General features: G+C 40.3%; 1 pseudogene; it reads left to right on the forward strand.

The window, feature by feature from the left end:
• Positions 1 to 4312: 4312 nt before the first annotated feature.
• LOC118896017 lies at positions 4313 to 4821 on the forward strand (annotated as a pseudogene).
• The last annotated feature ends 3707 nt before the right edge of the window (positions 4822 to 8528 follow it).

The following is an 8528-nucleotide window of genomic DNA, read 5'->3' on the forward strand; positions in this document are numbered from 1 at the left end:
TGCTGAGTGGTGTGTGTGTCTCCCTTCACTAGGTGTGCTTGAGTAGATTTCAGGGGTCACCGCACGAGAGCCGTGGTCAGCTGTTTGCAAGTTGTTGCGTTTGGAAATAGTTTGGTGCCCATTGTCTCAGATTTCTTAGGTAGTGTGGTAGTGGGGAAAATTGCCTCAAGCTAGAGGAAAAGGCAATTTTCTGCCCACTCAGCAGCTTCTAAAACCACCTTTCTTACTCGTATTCCAGCATTTTCTGTTCACTTTCTCAGTTCAACTTCAGTTTTATTCGAATGAAACTTTGTGACTTTTCCTAAGACGCCCCATACCACTGGGGATTAGTTATGAAGACCTTGCGGTTTACTGATTAAATTGCACTGGCCTAGTGAGAGGAGCCCTCAGTCAACCCCCAGCAACTTCAGTGTTTCACAGGAAGTGTCCGATGCACGTTTGAATGTTTCAGACCTGAAACTCCTCTCTTCTCTCTTTGCATTTTTGAACTGGGTGTCTCCTTATGTGTCTAGCTCCAGAGAGAAGTAAATAAAATTCAAAATGGCCTAGCACCGAGGGTCTGTAGCTTTGCTGTGTGAATTGCGATGATGCCTGGAACTTCCTTCCTTCCCCTAGACTTTCCCACCCCACTTAGCTGCCGAGAGCCCAGTCTGTTCTGTGTTCTGACTTCTGTTCTCCTACCACTCTTAACTGAGGTTTATATGGAAGCTAGGTATCTGGCTTTAAAAGCTATAGCCTTAACTTCTATTTCTTTAATCCCGTAGTAGTTTCCTTTTATTATTTTATAAGTCTTCTCTTGAGAATATTTTCTGTTTACTCTAAATTTGGAGGTCAGATCCTCACAAGGATGCTGCCAGCAAGGGCAGAGTAACCTTCAGGGTGACTTTTACATTGAAGAAGTCACCAGGGTTTGAACTTCAGCTTTATAGTCTCAAATTTTCGTCAACACTGAGAATGGGTCCATTTCAGGGATGAATTCACATTGTCCAAATTCATAATATATATAAAGTAATGTGTTAAATCTAGAATACTGATATATATGTGATCTTAGCAAGTTCTACTAGAAAATAAGCTCCACAGAAGGCAGAGAGACTACTATGCTGTTTGATGCTAGTTCAGTGCCCAGTAGGTAGGTGCTCAACAAATATTTGAATACCTGATATAACTCCTGTCTGTCTTCTCTCTGTAAATAAAATACCACCTAGGGCTTCCCTGGTGGCACAGTGGTTAAGAATCTGCCTGCCAATGCAGGAGACACAGGTTCGAACCCTGGTCCGGGAAGTTCCCACATGCCGCGGAGCAGCTAAGCCCGTGCACCACAACTACTGAGCCTGAGCTCTGGAGCCCGTGAACCACAACTACTGAGCCCCTGTGCCACAACTACTGAAGCCTGCACACCTAGAGCCCGTGCTCTGCAACAAGAGAAGCCACCACAATGAGAAGCCCGTGCACTGCAACGAAGACTAGCCCCTGCTCACCATGACTAGAGAAAGCCTGTGCACAGCAACGAAGACCCAATGCAGCCAAAAATAAAAATAAATAAATAAATAAAATACCACCTACCTCATTGATTGTTTTGAAAATTTTGACAACTAACGTTCATAAGCACTTAGCATGGTATTTGCCACAAAGAAAGCATTCAGTAAATTTCTCATCAAAGATTAGATATCTATTAAGGTCTTTTTGTTCTTGTTTTTTTGCTTAATTTACTTGAAACAACAATTGCCATTGCTACAAATACTTGTTTTACCCGTTATCCATTTAGGGGGAACTAGTTTGAAATATCAGAATGTCTGTTGAATGCTCACTGAGTGCAAAGCACTCTGCTAGAAGCTGTGTGTGTTGCAAACACAATGTTCCTGCCATATAGAAACTTTTAATCTAGTGAAGGAAACAGACTTACAAAATGACTGTATAACAAAGGCACAGCACAGGGCTAGGGGCATCGGTGAAATGCCTGTTTGCTAACACGCTGATACTTACAATGAACAGGGCAGCAGCAGGAGATAAATTCCTGAATCATGAAAGAAAGGGTTTAAAAGTTGGTGTAATTTTTTAAAGCTTATGATTAATGTAAATTTTGTTTGCATTATCTCATATCCTAATTCTTTGAAAATTTATAATCTATATAGTGTTACATAGCAACTCAGTATTAACCAGAATGTTTAATCAGAATATTCTGTTCTTCAAACTATTTTAGATAAACACATTATTAAACTGTTCTATCAAGTGGCATCCTTTCATTGTATAAAAATAAAACTAAAAATTGACTACTGCTTACGTATTTTTAGAATGTATTTTATGAGATTTTAAAAAGATCTTGAATATGAATAGGAAGGTAAAGCACTGACGTGGAGCCTTTTCTCTTTTATAAGAAAATGACCTTTTCCTTCCCTATTACAGAGTCTTTGATATGCAAGGAAGAACTGAGAGCATAGCTAATTCTGTACTATTTAAATACCATATATTTGTATATAGCACATACCTGAGGTGGTAATTTTACTTCCTTCTGCAGATTCTGCTTTTGTTGTTTTGTCAATCCAGAAATGGTTGAATAAGCTATGATTTATCCACATGATGGAATATTATACAACCATTAAAATATTTACAATAGGAAATGCTTATTATAAAAGAACAAAATATAAAAATACTTATAGTGTAATCCAATTACACTTGTAAGAAAATGGGGAATAATAAAAGCCCAAGAAGAAAGCCACCAAATAGTAAAGTGATTTTCTTCGGTATTGAGATCACATGTGAGGGTTATTTTTCTTTCTAGTTTGCTTTCTTAGTCTTTTACAGTACCTGTGTTTTTATTTGTGTTATTGTGTAAGAAACAAAATAACTTATTTGAGGCTGGGGAATAATGTACCTTAAGACTCATGAGTTGTTTTTTTTTAAATCACAAGAGGAATGCACCTTAAAAGCAAGGCAAGGATTGATTTGAAAATACTCCAGAGGAGTTATAGTCTCCTTCTTCCAGTGGTTTATTGATGGTGCTAGTCATCCTTAGTTTGACACCCTCTGACTCTAGTCAGCAATACCCAGTGCTAAGAGAGCGCTGAGTTAGTACAATTCTTAGGGAAAATAATTAGTGCTGTGTACCAAGAGCCTTTAAAAATAGTCATAATATTTGACTCAAACCCACTTTGAGAGTCTAATCAAAGAAAATGGTTCAAAATATGGCAGCCCAAAAGATGTGTTTGGGTCTGTTTCTGCTGCAAGTAACAGAGTATATCTAAAAATAGTCTGGGGCTTCCCTGGCGGTCCAGTGGTAAAGAATCCGCCTTCCAATGCAGGGGACGAGGGTTCGATCCCTGATCAGGAAACTAGGTTCCCACATGCCACGGGGCAGCTAAGCCCTTGCGCCACAACTCCTGAGCTCGTGCGCCTCGACTAGAGAGCCCTCGTGCCGCAAACTACAGAGTCCACATGCCCAGGAACCCGCACGCCACAACTAGAGAGAGAAAAACCTGCAGGCCACAACTAGAGAGAAGCCAGCGTGCCACAACAAAGAACCCACTCGCTGCAATGAAAGATCCCGCATGCCTCAACGAAGATCCCAGGTGCTGCAACTAAACCCTGACGCAGCCAATAAACAAAATAGTCTAACCAAATTGGAGTCTCACGTAAGTCTGGAGGTAGACAGTTGCTGGCCTGGGTTCAGCTGCTCAGTGATGCCTTCAAGATCTTGGGCTCCTCTTCTGCTTTGTCATTCTTAGTGTGTTGGAGCCACACACTAAGATCTGGATGCCGACTGACAGCTGTATGACCACAGGCAAGTTACTCAAGATTTCTGTGCCCAGGTCTCCTCGTCTGTACAACGGAGATGATAATACCTTACCTTCATAGACATTTCTTCTAAGTTTAAGGCAACAAGAAGGGACATTGTCACATGTATCCCTTTTACTAGGAAAGCAAAAAGCTTTTCCAGGATCCCTGCAACAGCCTTCCCTTAAGTCTCATTAGCCAGAATTGGGTAATATGGCTACGCTACCAACGGTGGAAGCCGTGAAAGCAGGAAACAGGATTGTTGACCCCCTCAGCTTAAATGGACTGTAACAACCCCGACAGAACTGGGCATCTGTTCACAATGAAGAGAGGGAGGCGTTCAATAGATTTGGGGTAGGCAGCCAGCAATGTCTACCACAAGCTAACTGTAGGGAAATATCCATTGCAACATAATTTATAGCGGCAAAAATGGGTGCAAGAAAATATATCAAAATATAGCACTAGTTAAGCAACTTCGGATGGAAAATCCAGCCATTAAGCACTTTGATAGAGTTATTTTAAAAATAAGGTATAAGGCGCCATGGAGGAGTACGCTTAGGAGCCTTGCCCATGGTGAGTTGTGGATGCCTGCGGTGGAGGCTTCACTATGGGTGTTATCGGCGGTGGAGTCTTCCAGGCCATTAAGGGCTTCCGCAATGCCCCTGTCGGAATTCGGCACCGAATGAGAGGCAGTGTCAACGCTGTGAGGATCCGAGCCCCTCGGATTGGAGGTAGCTTCGCGGTGCGGTGGAGCCTCTTCTCCACCATCGACTGCGGTCTGGTGCGGCTGCGGGGCAAGGAAGATCCCTGGAACTCCATCACCAGTGGAGCATTGACCAGGGCTGTGCTGGCTGCCTGCATTGGCCCATCGGCCACGGTGGGCTCGGCAATGATGGGAGGCATTCTGTTGGCCCTCATCGAGGATGGTGGCGTCCTCCTCAATCGCAGCAGTTCTGCACTGCACCCCCATTCCTGGAGGACCCCAGCCAGCTGTCCCCTAAGGAGGGTACCCCGGCCCCAGGCTACCCCATCTATCAGCAATACCACTGAGGAAGTGACTGCCGGTCACCGCCACCGTGGGAGCTCCTCCTCGGTTCCCTCCCTGATGATCTACCTCAAAGGGAGGGCTGGCTCCCAGTTGGTCCTGGGACCCTCCAGAGAGGGCCTCTACTCTGTTGCTTTATCCCAGGTTTGGGGTGGGGCACCCCAGCTGCCCTGATGGATGGGTCCCTTCTCTCTCAGGCACCCCAGCCCCCATTCATATGTAACAAGCTCTCACCCCAGTCCCTTTGCATGGTGCCCTGATGAGTATTTAAAGCCAGTTTTGAAATGACAAAATAATAATAATAATAATAAGGTATGTACACTACAGCAATGTGAAAAATACTATGCCATTATTTTCAAAAGCAAAGTATCAGTGTAACGTGATTTTAAGACAAACATTTTTCACATCTTTAATTCATGAAATTGGGATGTGTCTTAAAATTTTTGCAGCCAAATGACAGTCTTGACATAGTTGTACATTCATGCACATTCATGAACTTGGTCTGAAAATCTTAAGTTGACATTTGCTTAGATCAAGCAAGGACCAGCATCAAAACTTGCAGAAGGGGAGTCAGTAGCTGGTAAGAAAATTCCAGAAAAAAAACAGTGGAACATATTTCTAAAATTTTCAGTTCTTTATTGATGTATAATACAGACATGAAGAAAAGTGCAAGTATCGTTAAGTGTACTTAAGCTCAGTGAATTTTCACAAGTTGAATACATCCCTGGTTATCAGCACCCAGATCAAGAAACAATAATACCAACACCTCAGAAGTCCCCTTTTGAGTGGAGAGCTCAAGAAATGCTGCAACACCAAGGTTCTTAATGACACAAGTGTGCTGTGGAAAAACACGGGCATCTAGGATGCCAAGTCAAAGAGATTCACAAGAGTCTGATTTTGAATGCAAAGAAGCTTATGCAATATGTTAACCAATTTGTTTCGCTTCCTCAAACATGTACAAGAGCAGGTATTTTATTTTTAAATATCTGTGACAAAAGACTTAGAATTCTTTCAATACATACACATTTTAAAATTCTAATAAGAAAGCATTGTGTTGTAGTTTAAATGTCAGCAAGTTTCTCTTTAAGATACATAAAATAATGGTGCTTCTTACAACTTACAATTTTGTAAGTATAATATGCAATATGAAAATAGTGTGGTGCGAATATAGCTGATTGGGTTTTCTTTTCTCTACGTATTAAGCATGTATTAGGGTTCTCCAGAGAAACAGAACCAATAGGAGATATATATATCTCATATATCCTATGTATATGAGGAGATTTATCATAGGAATTGGTTCAGGAGATTATAGAGGCCGAGAAATCCTGGAATCAGCTGTCTGCAAGCTGGAGAACTGGGGAAGCCAGTGGTGTAATTCAGTCCAAATCTGAAGGCCTGAGAATCAGGAGTGCCGATGGCCCCCTTTTTTTTTTTTTTTTTTAAATATAAAACACCTCTAGTTCCATTCTCATAGCAAGATCCAATATTGGTATGCCTAGTATTCCTATTATTTAGATAGTAAGATCAGATCCAGGAGTGCTTTAAGAGGGAATTTGGCTAAGAGGTAAAGGAAAATTAAGATGATGTGGGAACCTAATTCTGGAAAGTGTTACAGGAGGGGAAGTATAAAAGGATGACATGAAAACTAAGAATAAATTATGATACTTCACAACTTACTTTAAGGATACTTGAATCTTCCTCTTTTTAAAAATTTTAGAAACATTTTACCATTTTAACTGTGATTTTTTAAACATATAGAAAATAATGAAACATATCCATCTCCTAGATTTATTCAATATTAATTTTTACCTTTTTTGGTTTGTTTTAAAGAAATAGAATGTTAAGAGTATAACTGAAGCCCCACTCAGGCATTTTCTCCCTTTCTCAGGGATAACTACTATTTTGCAGTTGATGCCTATTATTCCTTTAGTTATTTTTTTTTTACTATATTTGTGCATGTATATGTATGTGTGTGTGTGTAATAAAAGTATCATTGAGTATCTTAAAATTTTACATATATAGTATCATTGTACATATCCTTTTGCTGACTATAACTCAACATTAGATTCTGGATAAATGAAGATTCTATCATTTAACTGTTGTAATAGTTTTCCATTATTTATCCATAAATCCACAATCTATCATTACCCTACCGAAGAGCAGTTAGGTTTTTTCACTTTTTTGCCATTTAAAAATCCTGCTATAAATATCCATGTGCAAGTTTTTGTGTGGGCCTGAGTTTTCAACTCCTTTGGGTAAATACCAAAGAGAGTGATTGCTAAATCATACAGTAAAAGTATGTTTAGTTTTGTAAGAAATCACCAAACTATCTTCCTTCTAGCTTCCCAGTTCCAAAGCCACACCCATGGTTCTAGGTATTTGGTATCACTCCACTTGCATTACCTAGATCTATATTAGTTATCTATTGCTGCATAACAAAACACCACAAAATTTAGCGGCTTAAAGCAATGAACATCATTTCACAGTTTCTGTGGGTCAGGAGTTTCAGGTGGCTTAGCTGGGGCTAGAGAATCCACTCCCCAAATGGCTTATTCATATGACTGTTAGTAGGAAGCCTCAGTTCCTCTCCAGCTCTTGGTAGAAGGTCTCAGTTCCTCAAGTTAGGGACCTCTTCATAAGACTTCTTTAGTGCCCTCAGAACATGACAGCCGGCTTCCTTCAGGGTGAGCAATCCGAGAGAGAGTGCAAGGAGTCCAAAATGTCTTTTGTGACCTAGTCTTGGAAGTCAGACACCATTACTTCCTTGGCTATATTCTACATGATAGAAGCAAGTCACTAAATGTAACCCACAGTCAAGAGGAGGGGAATTAGGCTCCACCATTGGAAGGGAGGCGTCCTGAAGAATATGTAGATCTATTTTAAAACTACCATACCACTTTTTTTTTTTTAATTTTATTTATTTATTTGGCTGCGTCGGGCCTTAGTTGTGACAGGCAGGATGTAGTTCCCTGATCAGGGATTGAACCTGGGCCCTCTGCATTGGGAGTGCAGAGACTCAACCAATGGACCACCAGGGAAGTCCCCACACTACTTTTAAACTGAACAAAATGAGATGCCAGCTATAAAAACATTATATCCCGTGTTTCTGATATATCATCTACCTTCTTGCACGCTCCACAGAAGTATTTTTTAAACTGTAGATTCAGTTCCATAAATAAACCATGAAATCAGTGTATAGCATCTCTGAAATCTGCACAGCATAGAAGCAGCAGAAGGGAGAGGGCTCATAGATTGGTAATTCCAGATCTCCCTTTAATCTTTGTTTTAAACTGTCCTATAACAAATGTATAACTTTTTAATAATAGAGGAATAGATTATATGAAATTATATTTAGTTAAGCTTAATTGTGAATAACACCTATTTTACCACACTGTGGATTTGTTCATTCAATACATTTTATCATGGTTGTTTTAAAAATTCTGCACTTGTTTTTAATTTTTATCTTTTTAATATCACTCTTGAAGTGACAGGAAGCCACTTTTTTTTTTTTTTTTTTAATGCAAGCACATCTCTTTGAACCCAACTAATCTGTTTGCTCCCTTGGTGATTCTCTCAATGCACCTATGGTTTAAGCAGGCAACTGCTGTTACTCAGGCTTTGCAAATGAGCAAATTAACACCTGGGTCTTAAATTTTACAGAAAGACCAGGAAGAAATGGGAACAGAGGCTTGAAACTTTAGCCCAGTGACAT

This window comes from Balaenoptera musculus, chromosome 5 (genome assembly GCF_009873245.2).
Source record: "Balaenoptera musculus isolate JJ_BM4_2016_0621 chromosome 5, mBalMus1.pri.v3, whole genome shotgun sequence".
NCBI classification, from domain to species: domain Eukaryota; kingdom Metazoa; phylum Chordata; class Mammalia; order Artiodactyla; family Balaenopteridae; genus Balaenoptera; species Balaenoptera musculus.